Genomic DNA, 14,776 nt, shown 5'->3' with positions numbered 1-14,776 from the left:
TGTTTAATTATTTTATATATAGTGGTGTATATCTATTAATTCCATACTCCTAATTTATCCCTCCCCCTGTATGTAGGTTGCTTTTAGTTTTGTTTACAGTTTCCTTTGCTTTTCTAAAATAAACTTTTTATTTAAAATAACAAACAGCAACAGAAGGGCTAGGCTATAAAGTCATGAATGTTTGAGAATGTGAAGCCATGGGCACAAACAATAAATATCAGTGCACATAAACAAGTGAAATGTGCAATGCAGAGGTTCATCCAGGTCTAGATACAGAAAACAGAGACCTTGGAGAGAGGGTGGACAGGGTTGGGAGGATGAAATTTTATTAAGAGAAAAAAGAAGAGGAAGAGAGATGAGAATCACAACAGATAAGAAGGGCCCACATATCTTAAAGGAGGCATTCTTTTTTTATTATTATTTTTTATTGAAGTATAGTTGTGTGCACCACTATATATAAAATAGTTCAACAAGGACCTATCTATCAATATATATAAGGACTTCCCTGGTGGCTCAGATGGTATAGAATCTGCCTGCAATGCGGGAGACCTGGGTTCGATCCCTGGGTTGGGAAAATTCCCTGGAGGAGGGCATGGCAACCCACTCCAGTATTCTTGCCTGGAGAATCCCCATGGACTTCATCTCCAGTCCATGGGATGGCAAAGAGTCGGACACAGCTGAGCGACTATACATAACATATATGTGTAAATTCTTTCTCATATTCTTTCCCATTATGGTTTATTACAGGATGTTGAATACAGTTCCTTGTGCTATAAAATAAGACCTTGTTTAAATATAATATAGCATAGTCTGCATCTGCTAGTCCCAAACTCCCAATCCAGTCCTCTCCTGCCCCCGTTCCCCCGGCAACTACAAGTCTGTTCTCCATCTGTGAGTCTGTTTCTGTTTCGTGGATAAACTCATTTGTGTCGTATTTTAGATTCTGCATATAGGTGAGCGCATGGTATTTGTCTTTTTCTGACTGACTTTGCTTAGTATGAGTGGTCCAGGGTTTATTTTGGACTCTGCTATTTATTGGCCCTACAATAAAGAATATTTACATAATAATGGTAACATAATTGTCACTTATCAGTTTTCAGCATTTAAAATCAACTTTTAAACAAAGGACTAAATAGAATATTATGGTTACCAACCTCGATATTAAAAACGCCAGGGTGTAACTGGTACAGGGTTAGGAGACCAGAGCGGATGAGGAGGTGGAAGACACGGCTGCTTCATAGTCTTATTTTATGTGAAGCAATATTAAAACACTGTCTGCAGCTCAAGGAGTGAGAAATAGAGGTTTTCGTACATTGTTGAAATTCGCAAAAGTGTTGAGAAGAACTAAAATTACCAACACATTTATTAAAAATCTGAGAGGAGGATGGAATCCAGAGTGAGGAGGAAAGGAGCTAAATCCTTGCGTTTTGTAGCAAAGAGTCAACAGATATAGCAAAGTTAAGGAGTCAAGCATACTGTTTATGGTTTGGGAGGTAAACTGTCAGAAGAACTATTTGAGGACAGGGGAAGGATGCAGTGGGAGGCTATTACTTTTCATTCTAAATCTTTCTTTGCTATTTGATGCAGCACCGCAGATATATCTTTGAACACACACACACACACACACAAACACACATACACAAAAGGCTCTTCAGAAAACTCATCAGCTCCCACCAGGAACCCCTCAGAGCTCCAAGAGCAAGCAGCAGGCCAAATGCTCTAAGGACAGCTTAGAGCTGCATATAAGAGGAAGCAAAAAGTGTTTCCAGGAGGTGTGGGGGCTGCCTGGTGGCTGGAGTGTCACATCCCCTAATGAACATGCAGGAAGTGGGTGAAACACTCCAGAGTGGATGGCAAAAGCTCGTTTCCTTTCCATGATAGATGCAGTGCTGAGCTATTGACAAAATGCTGAAGTATGTGGGAAAAGGATCTGGCCCAACAGGACGGTGCTAATCCTAGGGATTTCCCAAATGACTCTATGCTCGTTGTTATGTATTTTGTTTACTCAGGCCACCTTTCCAATTACCTGTCAGAGGGGCAAATCCTTCCTCCCTGATTTATCAGGTGTGAGAGGTTAAGAACCAGGTAAAGAAGAGGGTAATGAGAATACCATAATAATGATTCTGATACCACTTATCAATTAATGATAACAAATATCAATACCACTGCCCTCCATTAACACTTTTCCCCTGGATTGGGTAGAACTCTGGCTCCACAAGAATGAATTCAGTACTGACAGCCTAGAAAAATATGCTCTGATACAGACCTTCCAGAATTTTCCATCTAGAACAAGTTGATCCTAAAGAAAAAGTCAAGGGAGCTCGCCTGCACCCCTTGGCCTTGCCACTCTTCTCAGCTTCCTCTACCCATTCAAGCAGGGTAGGGGGCACGAGCAGGCCTAACAGCAGTGGCGAGTGAGGTGCCTGAAGCCAGCTTCTGCTCCTCCTCCACCCCCTCTGCGGGAACACTGGTTGTGGCCATCATGTCTGCTGCAAATCCTGAGAATCCAAACTCAACCATCTCCAGAGGCTAGCACCCAGTCTTCATCAGCTATGACCCGCCAAGGCTATGTTTTACCAGAGGGTAATGTATATTGTCACCGTACTTATTTAACTTATACGCAGAGTACATCACGAGAAACGCTGGGCTAAAAGAAGCACAAGCTGGAATCAAGATTGCCTGGAGAAATACAAATAACCTCAGATATGCAGATGATACCACCCTTATGGCAGAAAGTGAAGAGGAACTGAAAAGCCTGTTGATGAAAGTGAAAGAGGAGAGTGAAAAAGTTGGCTTAAAGCTCAACATTCAGAAAACTAAGATCATGGCATCTGGTCCCATCACCTCATGGGAAATAGATGGGGAAACAGTGGAAACAGTGTCAGACTTTATTTTTTTGGACTCCAAAATCACTGCAGATGGCTAGACAGCATATTAAAAAGCAGAGACATTATTTTGCCAACAAAGGTCAGTCTAATCAAGGCTATGGTTTTTCCAGTGGTCATGTACGGATGTGAGAGTTGGACTGTGAAGAAGGCTGAGTGCTGAAGAATTGATGCTTTTGAACTGTGGTGTTGGAGAAGACTCTTGAGAGTCCCTTGGACTGCAAGGAGATCCAACCAGTCCATTTTAAAGGAGATCAGTCCTGGGTGTTCATTGGAAGGACTGATTCTAAAGCTGAAACTCTAATATTTTGAGAAGAGTTGACTCATTGGAAAAGACTCTGATGCTGGGAGAGATTGGGGGCAGGAGGAGAAGAGGACGACAGAGGATGAGATGTATGGATAGCATCACCAACTCGATGGACATGAGTTTGAGTAAACTCCGGGAGTTGGTGATGGACAGGGTGGCCTGGCGTGCTGTGATTCATGGGGTCGCAAAGAGTCGGACACAACTGAGCGACTGAACTGAACTGAACCGAACTGAAAGTCATGCCAAATACCCTTTTTTTGCTGGTGGAATTGATGTTAGGATGGACGAAACTGAAATTAGAGGTTCCTTTACTAGGTATTCGGGTTCCATCCCTGGGTTGGGAAGATCTCCTGGAGAAGGAAATGGCAACCCACTCCAGTATTCTTGCCTGGAGAATCCCATGGACAGAAGAGCCTCGCAGGCTACAGTCCATGGAGTCACAAAGAGTCGGACGTGGCTGAGCAATGAACACTTTTGCTTTACTAGGTATGTTTCAGTAAAAGAAGTGAATATAATCACAGATTGAACTTGTGTGTCCAAAGGCTATGGATTGTTGCATTTTACAATGATGTGAATGGGCAGAAGACAGTAGAATCACAGATAAATTTCCCTGATAAAAAGCTGAAATTGAGCTCTGCACTCAGGAAACAAAATTTATGTGCTTATCACGTATAGCCTCGTCCTCTGGTTTTTAATCTTCATCCTCTACCACAGTTTCAGAGTTCTGGAGTAACTCAAACACTGAAACTTACAGGCAGCCTCTAACCACGAGGAATCCTATAACTCAGTATGTTCAGGCTTATCCTCCATATCCAACTTCACTGGTCCAGAATATCACTGGATATCAGCTGCCTGTTTATAATTATCAGATGCTACCGCCGTGTCCTGCTGAGGAACAACGGAGTTACGTTATTTCTCTGGCTTATACAGCTATTAACTGCCACTCTGATGAAGTTGATCCAGGAGCTGAAGTTTTGCCAAGTAAATGCTCAGTTCATGAAGCTACATCATCCCCTGGAAATGGCCCACAAAAGAAATCTGTGAACGAAGCATACGGACAGTGGTATCTTGACTATTTAATCCAGAGAACAGACTGAAAAATTCCCTTGTTAATCAAGATGGCTACTGCAAGGATAAAAGAGTTCATCACTTTAGAAGTCAGCCATTGCTTAAGTTTGTTTGATCCTCTTTGCTAACTTTCTAGTCTCATAGGAAGTTACACGTTTTGAATAATAAGAGACTGAAAGTTTTCCCACTATTATAGAAATTTAATTCTGAATTTTGATAAATTGCACTCAGAGTTTCTATGCAAGTCATATTGGATTGCTTATTTTTATTTTACACTGAAATTGTTTTTCATTAGACATTTACTTAGAAAATCATTCTGTGTTGAATATAGTTAAAAGTGAAAAAACAATTGAGACTGAAAGGAATAACTTTTTATTTATCTGTATTTATCTATAACTTTTTATTTATCTATAACTTCTCATTTATCTGTAAGGACTTTTTAATTGACATTTTATGCATTTGAAAGCAAATGCTGATTTTCTGAAAACAAACAAACAAACAAACAAACAAAAACTATTGTATTAGGAAACCTATTTTGAAAGGTCAGAATTTTTTTAACATAATCGCAATAGTATGTTTACCAGTTTTCAAAATCAGTAGCCAGACAAAAAATAAAAGATAGTTACAATTGCAAGCCATAATGGGAACATGATTAACCTAACAATATGAAATCATTACATACAGTTTTGGGGGGTCAAGCAGAGTGTTGTGGTAAGTGGAAGTGCATTTTTTTTTTGACATTTTTGAAAGGTCAGAATTTTGATAGTTTAAAAACAAGCACTTCACTTCCCCAACAAGTACGTATGAACAGTACAATATCTATAATATTATCTTTTATGATCTGTTTAGAAATTTGCCACACAAGCAGAGATTTTAAAACGGCATTTTCAATCAGTGAACCTCAGTATAAAGTTGGCTTTATTGAAGTTTTCCTTATCTAAACCCAGTAAAACAGATTCTAAACAGTCCAGTCAATGGGTTTTACATTTATTATGAGCATGTGTGCTCAGTCCCTCAGGCGACTCTTGGCGTATCTGACTCCTTGTGACCCCATGGACTGTTGCTCGCCAGTCTCCTCTGTCCCTGGAATTTTCCAGGCAAGAATCCTGGAGCAGGTTGCCATTTCCTACTCCAGGGGATCTTCCTGACCCAGCGATTGAACCCCAGTCTCTTGCATCTCCTGCATTAGCAGGCAGACTCTTTACCACTAGTGCCACCTGGGAAGCCCCCAAAATATTTTATCTTTTATCTAGAATCCACACATTGAGATATCCAATTGGAATGGTAATTAGGATAACTAAAATTCCAGGCCTAATTTTTTTAAAGAATCCAAAACAAACTGAATCATAAGCTTCTCAGTGAGTTACTATTCTCCTTTTTTTCCATTTACTTTTTTTTTCCTTGAAATACTAACCTCAATGGCTGTATTTTAAATTATGCAAAATATTAAAGTATTAAAGATTTTTTTTAATTAAAAAAAGATTTTTTTAAAGAAGATATTAAAAAGGCCGAAACTTTTTTATGTCACTTAAAAGTTAGAGTATCTGAAAGAAATTGCATATTACAAAAAACATTAAAATGTTAGTTGTTATAGAACAGATAGATTTTTATTTTTGTGTTTTTTTTTTCCTATTGTATTTCCTTTTTAAAGTAAAATACGTCCAGGAGAGTCAAGGTTGTTTTTGCCGTTCTAAACCACAAAAGTTGTTTAGTAATATCCTCAAAATACACTAAAGTCAGTATTAACAATCTGTATTGTAATATCCTCAAAATACACTATTTTTTTGAGTAATACACTATTATTTTGAGTAATATCCTCAAAATACACTAAAGTCAGTATAACAATTAAGTTTAAGATTATTTTTTAAACAGATTTAAGAATCTGTTTTACTAGATTCCTCGTTAGACATTGCAAATCGTGACAAACAGCTAGAGATCCAGAGCCCCTTTGCTGTACCCACGGTCTGGCTTTTCCAGTCTGTTACCACCATGTGTTCAGGAGGTTTGCTCCTAGAACAGGTGATGGAAAGAAGAGAAGTAGCACTGCAAGCATTCTGAGGGCTAAGCCTGGGAAAGGTAACAGTGGGGTAATAGTCTTTCTAAGGGTAACGCTTTTATCAGCATCATTTGACCTGCCATGGACAGGAGTTTAAAGTGGCTTCCTGGCTTTTGTTTCATTCGCCAGCCCCTTCACTAAAACATGGAAACTCCGTTTATGCCTATCCTAATGAAGCTTCCAGGGCTTCCCAGGTGGCGCACTGGTAAAAAATCCACCTGCCAAGGCAAGAGACACAGGTTCAATCCCTGGGTTTGGAAGATCCCCTGGAGAAGGAAATGGCAAACTATTCCAGTATTCTTGCCTGAGAAATCCCATGGACAAAGGAGCCTGGCAGGCTATAGTCCACAGGGGTCGCAGAAAGAGTTGGGCACGACTAACGTAGCTTCCATGGGCCACATCAGCAGTGCCCATTGTCTTACAATTTCTAATAATCTCCACTCTACCCTGAAGGGAGAAGTCTTTTAGCTTAAGGATCCCCAGAAGGGCTTTCTCATGGCTCAGAATTCGAAAGTGCCCTGAGATTTATTCATTCTATTAATAAAATTCTCTGTTCTTTTCTCTGTGTGTGTGCTATTAACTTCTTACCTGTATTATTCTGTGGTTAAATCTCCAGGTTACTATAAATGATACCAAAATTCTAAAGAACCAATTTTAATTATCTCAATATGGCCTTAAGAAAAGTAAAGGAATAAACTTTTCATTTGTCTGTTATTTTGAGAAAAGTAAGGGAATAAACTTTTGACATATTTAAAAGAGTTAAGGTAGAAAGAAGAGCCAAAAATCCTCAACTTTTCAAAATGGAAAATTAATTTTAAACTTAAAATTGTGTTCCTATTACCTATGCTGATACTGTCTTAGTATGAATGAATAAATAGAAATAAACTATTTTTTCAAAAATGTTTTGACCCACTTTTCATGTCATATTATCTAAAAAAAAAAAAAAAAAGAAGGTAGAGCTTTGGGTGGGTAGTATGTGACAAGATTCAGATCCTTGAAATTCAAAAGTATAAATATTCTTCAGTTTCTTAATCTGGCCAAGTAATTTATAAAAGCAAATTTTGGTACATTGGAAAAAAAGAAAGAAAGAAAAGGCCTAGGGAATCATGTGAGGTCAGGAAAGCCAGGACCGAACACTGATGACTCCTGGCTGTGTCTCCAGGGAAGCGGTCCAGGACATGCTGCCAGGTGAAAACAAGAGAATACATTCCCACATTGATGATACCACACACCTGGGCTTGTGCAGGTCCAGACATTCCAAAAACTCATACAGGATTCAGCATTGTTTTGAGGGAAGCTGAGCAGAGGTTAGGTGTTAACACAGGAGATGCTTCTCATCATCTGTCCATCCGCCAAGTTTGTCAACTTTAAAGATTTATGTGTTGAGGACTTCCCTTGTGGTTCGGTGGTCAAGACTCCATGCTCCCCATGCAGGGAGCCTGGGATTGATCCCTCGTCAGGGAACTAGAAACTGTATGTCACTACAAAGATCCTGAGTGCTGCAACTAAGACCCAGCATAGCCAAAAAAAAAAAAAAAAAAAAAGGTTGGATATGTTGGTTATTAGTTTATTGCAAAATTCAGACTTAAATTGAAGAAAGTAGGGAAAACCACTAGACCATTCAGGTATGACCTACATCAAATCCCTTATGACTATACAGTGGAAGTGAGAAATAGATTCAAGGGATTAGATCTGATAGAATGCCTGAAGAACTATGGACAGAGGTTCATTGTATAGGAGGCAGTGATCAAGACCATCCCCAAGAAAAAGAAATGCAAAAAGGCAAAATGGTTGTCTGAGGAGGCCTTACAAATAGCTGAGAAAAGAAGAGAAGGTAAAAGGCAAAGGAGAAAAGGAAAGATACAAGCATCTGAATGCAGAGTTCCAAAGAATAGCAAGGAGAGATAAGAAAGCCTTCCTTGGTGATCAATGCAAAGAAATAGAGGAAAACAATAGAATGGGAAAGACCAGAGATCTCTTCAAGAAAATTAGTGATACCAAGGAAGCATTTCATGCCAAAATAAGCACAATAAAGGACAGAAATGTATGGACCTAACAGAAGCAGAAGATATTAAGAAGAGGTGGCAAGAATACACAGAAGAACTGTACAAAAAAGATCCTATACAAAAAAGATCTTCATGTTCCAGATAACCGTGATGGTATGATCACTTACCTAGAGCCAGACATCCTGGAGTCCGACATCAAGTGGGCCTTAGGAAGTATGAACAAGCTAGTGGAGGTGATGGAATTCCAGCTGAGCTATTTCAAATCCTAAAAGATGATGCTGTGAAAGTGTTACACTCAATATGCCAGCAAATTTGGAAAACTCAGCAGTGGCCACAGGACTGGAAAAGGTCACTTTTCATTCCAGTCCCAAAGAAAGACAATGCCAAAGAATGTTCAAACTACTGCACAATTGCACTCATCTCACACACTAGCAAAGAAATGCTCAAAATTCTCCAAGCTAGGCTTCAACAGTATGTGAACCAAAACTTTCTGATGTTCAAGCTGTATTTACAAAAGGCAGAGGAACCAGAGATCAAATTGCCAACATCCATTGGATCATAGAAAAAGTAAGAGAGTTCCAGAAAAACACCTGCTTCACTGACTACACCAAAGCCTTTGACTGTGAGGATCACAACAAACTGTGGAAAATTCTGAAAGAGATGGGAATACCAGACCACCTTACCTGCCACCTGAGAAATCTGTATGCAGGTCAGGAAGCAACAGTTAGAACTGGACATGGAACAACAGACTGGTTCCAAATTGGGAAAGGAGTACATCAAGGCAGTATATTGTCACCCTGCTTATTTAATGTCTATGCAGAGTACATCATGAGAAACGCGGGGCTGGATGAAGCACAAGCTGGAATCAAGATTTCTGGGAGAAATATAAAAAACCTCAAATATGCAGATGATACCACCCTTATGGCAGACAGTGAAGAAGAACTAAAGAGCCTCTTGATGAAAGTGAAAGAGGAGAGTGAAAAAGCTGGTTTAAAACTCAACATTCACAAAACAAAGATCATGGCATCTGGTCCCATCACTTCATGGCAAATAGATGGGGAAACAATGGAAACAGGGACAGACTTTATTTTTTAGGGCTCCAAAATCACTGCAGATGGTGACTGCAGCCATGAAATTAAAAGACGCTTACTCCTTGGAAGGAAAGTTATGACCAACCTAGACAGCATATTAAAAAGCAGAGACATTGCTTTGCCAATAAAAGTCTGTCTAGTCAAAGCTATGGTTAAGTAGTCATGTATGGATGTGAGAGTTGGACTGTGAAGAAGGCTGAGCGCCGAAGAATTGATGCTTTTGAACTGTGGTGTTGGAGAAGACTCTTGAGAGTCCCTTGGACTGCAAGGAGATCCAACCAGTCCATTCTGAAGGAAGTCAGTCCTGAATATCCTTCGGAAAGACTGATGCTGAAGCTGAAGCTCCAATAATTTGGCTACCTGATGCAAAGAACTGACTCACTGCAAAAGACCCTGAGGCTGGGAAAGATTGAAGGCAGTAAGAGAAGGGGAAAACAGGGGATGAGATGGTTGGATGGCATCACTGGCTCAGTGGACCTGAGTTTGAGCAAGCTCTGGGAGTTGGTGATGGACAGGGAAGCCTGCCGTGCTGCAGTCCACGGGGTCGCAAAGAGTCGGACACGACTGAGCGACTGAACTGAACTGAAATCAGTAGTGGCCTTAATCTGGACTAAGGTTTCTTGTATCTAGTTTCCATCCATTCACTCTTCCCTTTCCCCTGTCCTCTACCCCCTGCCTCTCTCTCTTTCTTTTAGCAAGTGCAGTTCAAGTACAAATTATCTTCCGGACACATGTCAAGTGTGATTACAAGGTGGACCTGGGGGGTGTCCATCCCTTGCTGAGCTGGTGCTCTGTCAGGAGAGCTGTACCCCTGTCTCTTTCCAGAATGCCACAGGGACTGTCATTCCCCTGTTTTCACAAGGGACCAAGTGCATCCAGAGAATATAGTGGTGAGCTGGGCAAGGCGAGATGGGGGTGGTCAGAACATTAGGAAGGGTGTTTATAAAGGAAGTGAAACATGCTGAGGCTTGCAGATGAGAACATTTCAAAGATAAAAAAAACAGATGAAGAATGAGTCACTAGATGACCCTCCAGGGGGTGTTCTCTGAGAGGCCAGAATACTGAGTGGAGGGTGGCTGTGAGGGGCAGGACGCAGGGCTGGGAACCCTGAACCTCAGAGGAGAGGGACCTCTGTCTGGGCTCTGTGTGGCCACGGGAGTGACAAGTTAGGGGTCACCTGGGCAGAGAGTCACGGTTCAGAAATAGTACCTTGGCTACTGCGTCCTGTGTTCTTGAATATGAAAATATTCAGAAGCTGTAAAGAAAGACACAAAAAGGGTTTTTTGCCTGAAGGAGAGAAAAATCCTTTCTCTTTGCCTTCTCTTACTCTCAAATTTTCAGGGCAAGCCCAGAAAAGACCTCAGGACTTTCTGGTCACTTTCTTCCCTCTCATCACAGGGAATCAGGAAGCTGAGGAATCGTCTAGAACAGGCTGGGTTATAGTTCTCCTTAATGGTAGGATGAGATATCTTCTCAAGACTGCCACCCAGCCCCACCAGGCCAGAGAGAGCTGCTGCAGGAGCCATGGACCCTGGTCTGGGGAAGGCAGAGCCAGGCTGCCAGGCTGGGTTACCCTAGAGCAGCGGTCCCCAACCTTTTTGGCACCAGGAGCCAGTTTCGTGGAAGATGGTTTTTCCACAGACTCGGGGGCAGAGGGGGTGGCTGTGAGGGGAATGATTTGGGGATGATTCAACTGCATTACATTTATGGTGCATTTCATTTCCATTATTACTACACTGTGATATATCATGACATGATTATACAAATCACCATAATGCAGAATCAGTGGGAGCCATGAGCTTGTTTTCCTGCAACTAGATGGTCCCATCTGGAGGCGATGGGAGGGCAGTGGGGAACAGCTGTAAATACAGATGAAGCTTCACTCACTCACCCGCTGCTCACCTCCTCCTGTACAACCTGATTCCCAGCAGGCCTCAAACAGGTACCCCATGGCCTGGGGGTTGGGGACCCCTGATCTAAAGGCCACCTGAGTGGGAGGAGACTATGTAAGTGTCCCCAGTTCTAATGCCTGTTCATGCCAACAAAACAGACAGGAGCGTGAAGTAATTGCATGCTTGTACAGCATTCACGCAATTGCACTTAGAACATTCACTACAGTATCTCTGGGGGAAAAACAAAAAGTCTTCAGAAACTTTTCATATCCTTAACAATACTGATTCATAAATGGTATGGACTCCTTCCACCTTGCCTTGGAGGACAGAGCTCTGATTTAGACAGCTTTGTAAGTAGTCTCCCCTCCCACAAGATCAGAAGAGGCTATTTTGCAATTTTTCCACTTTTCAAACCCAACCTGACCCTACAGACGGCTGACCAGACTCTCCCCCCAACCCTGATCCACAGTCAGAGGGAAGGCCTGGTTCCCAACTCTGCATGACAAAGGGCAGCTGCTCTTCCTCCAGGCAACTGATGGGTCCCTTGAAAAAAGTCTCCCAATCCACATTCACCACTAGCTAATTGCCCAATTATTTTATTTCCCCAGCAGAACTCTTCAGTCAGCCTGGAATCCACATTCAGCACCAGCAGCCTGTGTCCAGGAAGCCTCAGGAGTCTGGGGGACTTGCCCTCTGTCTGTCTGCCCCTCCTTCCTCCCCTGCCACCCCTACCCCGCCCCTGAGTTGACTGAGTCCCCAGTTGGCCTGGGGCTGATGGATGCGCCCTGCAGGCTTCAGGAGGTCAGGCAGGACTGTGCACTGGACATAGTTCAAAGGTTTGGAAATCAGGCTGGAAATCAGAAGACCTGACTTCATGCAGGCATTGATCATTAACTATGTGAGCTTGGAGATGCTGTCACCTCTCTGAGCTTCGATTTTCTTAGCTCTAAAAACCACAGGGCAGGAGAATGGACCTGACAGTCTATTTCACCATTAAGTCCTCTGATTCTACAAAGTCACTTGGGCAGGTTGGGGATGGGGGCACCTTGATGGACAAATCCCCTGAGGGTGACGCATGCTCGAGGGCTCTCTCCTCTTGAGGGAGATCTCCATGATTGGAAAGAATTCTTGATTTTTTAACTGTAGACCCCTGTCCAGGCACCAGTGGCCCCTAGGAGCTCCATGAGCAACAAAACCAAGAAGCCCATCCATGCAGGCAACACTGGTCCTGGTCAGTTCCAATTCCCATCAAAGACTTGGCTCTAGAGTCAGCTCTGAGCTGGGAGGCCAGTCTAGGAGCACCAGTGAGACACCCGGGAAAGGCTGAGAACCCAGCAGAGGAAGGTCCTTCCACTTTACTTTTTTCTCTAGAAAATGAAGTTTCAATTAAACTGGTCAGTTACCCAGGTAGAGAAGCGGCTTCTGACCCCCCACCCCCACCCCGGGCGACTCCCAGAGGCCTTCAGCTCTGAAGCATCTCCTTGGCAGAAGAGAGCCTCGTGTGGGCACGTGTTGGTCAGGGAGCTGCAGCCCAGGGCTTGGCCAACCTCTGCCCTGAGACAGCAGGTCCTGCTGAAATAACATGGGGGCCCGCCAAGGCCTCATTTTGAGCTTCCAGCCCCACCGAGCTCCTGGACATCCAGATGCTGGAGGCCTGGCGAGGGGGCCTCGGCCTGCGAGGGCAGCCTGGGTGTTATATCCTTGGCACCACCTTGGCCAGTGATAAGCCCCAGCGCTTCCTCTCACCCAGCGGCGAGGGTGGACTACTGCATACTTACGGAATGCCTGCCCAAAACAACTTCCGGGGACTGAGGGCCACATGTCCTGAGTCTCCTGTAAATGTGACACTTCTTCACCTTTTGGCCTGACTTAAGGCCCAAATGTTTGCACCAAGTAAGTCCTTTCCCTGCTAATCACTTGTAAAGAAAGGCAACAGTTCTCCTTTTGAAGAAGGCTACACTTGTCACAGGGAGAGCAGGAGGGCCCCCTCAGGCTGGACCCAGAAGTGGCACCTTATATTTCAAGGGGTGTCGGAACAACGTGATGTATGAACTCCGAGATGGGATGTGAATTCTGCCCTGAGGATTACTCAAATTCTGAGGAAACAGAGGTGCAAGAGGAGGAAAGGGGAGCAGAGAATCAGCAGAGGTCATGATTGTGTTGCCCCCTGAGAGGCTCCCAGCTCTCCCCCATCTGCCTTCTCTCCCCTCCCCAGTTCAGTCTCAGAATTTCTGTATTTCCTCTTATCCTGTCCTGTGTATTTGACAGAATTTCTGTTTCCTCCCTTCAAAAAACCCGAGCTCTGGCACTTACTAGCTGTATGACCTTGGACATGTCAGGTGACAGTTTTATGCCTCAGTTTCTTCATCTGTAAAATGGGAACAATAATGGCAAGTTGTGAGGATAGAGTTAATGCATGCAAAGCACTCAGAACAGTGTGCAGCTCATAGGCAGTATTAGCCAATATGATTATTATCAGCATTATTATTGTTCCTCCCTTTCTTCAAATTATAAGTCCCCCCCACCTTATGCACATGTGCAAATATATACATATGTTTGAATATATGTACACGCATATGCATATGGTGGCAATTTGTGCACTATTCCGGCAGAAATTCCTCCCTTAAGCATCAGAAGTTTTTCTCTTCCTCTGCCTGGGACGTGTGAGTAGCACAGCGGCAGGGGGATGGAACAAGAGACCCACCAGTAACACAATTACCCACAGAGGAGGCCAGAGTGCCTGTGCTGGGAAGGAGCTGAGGGGTGCTCCCTGCCCACTGGGCCCTTGGCCCCAACCACAGTCTTCATCCTCTTCCACCATCATGGCTCATCCGCCACGTGACAGAACATGAGGAAGTGAGGCTGTCATGTTTCAAGTAGGGCTTCCTCCTGCACATCCTCAAATGCCTCGTGCCAGGAGGGACCTCGGGGACAGAGGCCTGCATTGACCTCCTCGCCCTCCACCTGCTGAGCACAGGCAGGTTCCTTCATGCGCGTGTTCTGGCTTCGTATCTGGAAGACTGGTGGATGCTGGCACCTGCCTCCTAGGGCTGTTGTGAATACATGTTCAGAGCCCAGAATAGTGCCTGGCACAGAGTGATGCTCAGGAAATGACTCCTCTCCTGTCATCTTCATTTTTAGAAAGCCGCACCCTGAGACCTTAACAGCAGACCAGTGAGAACAAGAGCAAACCCGCGAGGGTGCTCACCACGCCAGGCCTGCCCTGAATGTCTTAGGTGTGTAATTCATTTAATCTTCATATTAGCCTTGGGCTTCCCTGGAGATTCTGCCTGGAATGCAAGATACCCAGGTTCAATCCCTAGATCGGGAAGATCCTGTGGAGAAGGGAATGGCAACCCACTACAGTATTCTTGCTTAGAGAAGTCCATGGACAGAAGAGCCTGGTGGGTTACAGTCCATGAGGTCGTAAAGAGTTGGACGACTGAGTGGCTAACACTTTCATACTAGCCT

At 43.4% G+C, this 14,776-nt stretch overlaps 1 pseudogene; it reads left to right on the top strand.

Annotated features, from left to right (window-relative positions):
- Positions 1 to 1,260: 1,260 nt before the first annotated feature.
- Positions 1,261 to 4,375, top strand: LOC133227414 (deleted in azoospermia-like; annotated as a pseudogene).
- The last annotated feature ends 10,401 nt before the right edge of the window (positions 4,376 to 14,776 follow it).

This window comes from Bos javanicus, chromosome 16 (assembly GCF_032452875.1).
Source record: "Bos javanicus breed banteng chromosome 16, ARS-OSU_banteng_1.0, whole genome shotgun sequence".
Taxonomy (NCBI): domain Eukaryota; kingdom Metazoa; phylum Chordata; class Mammalia; order Artiodactyla; family Bovidae; genus Bos; species Bos javanicus.
Note: the sequence above shows the minus strand (reverse complement) of the source record. Positions and strands in the feature narration are given on the sequence as shown.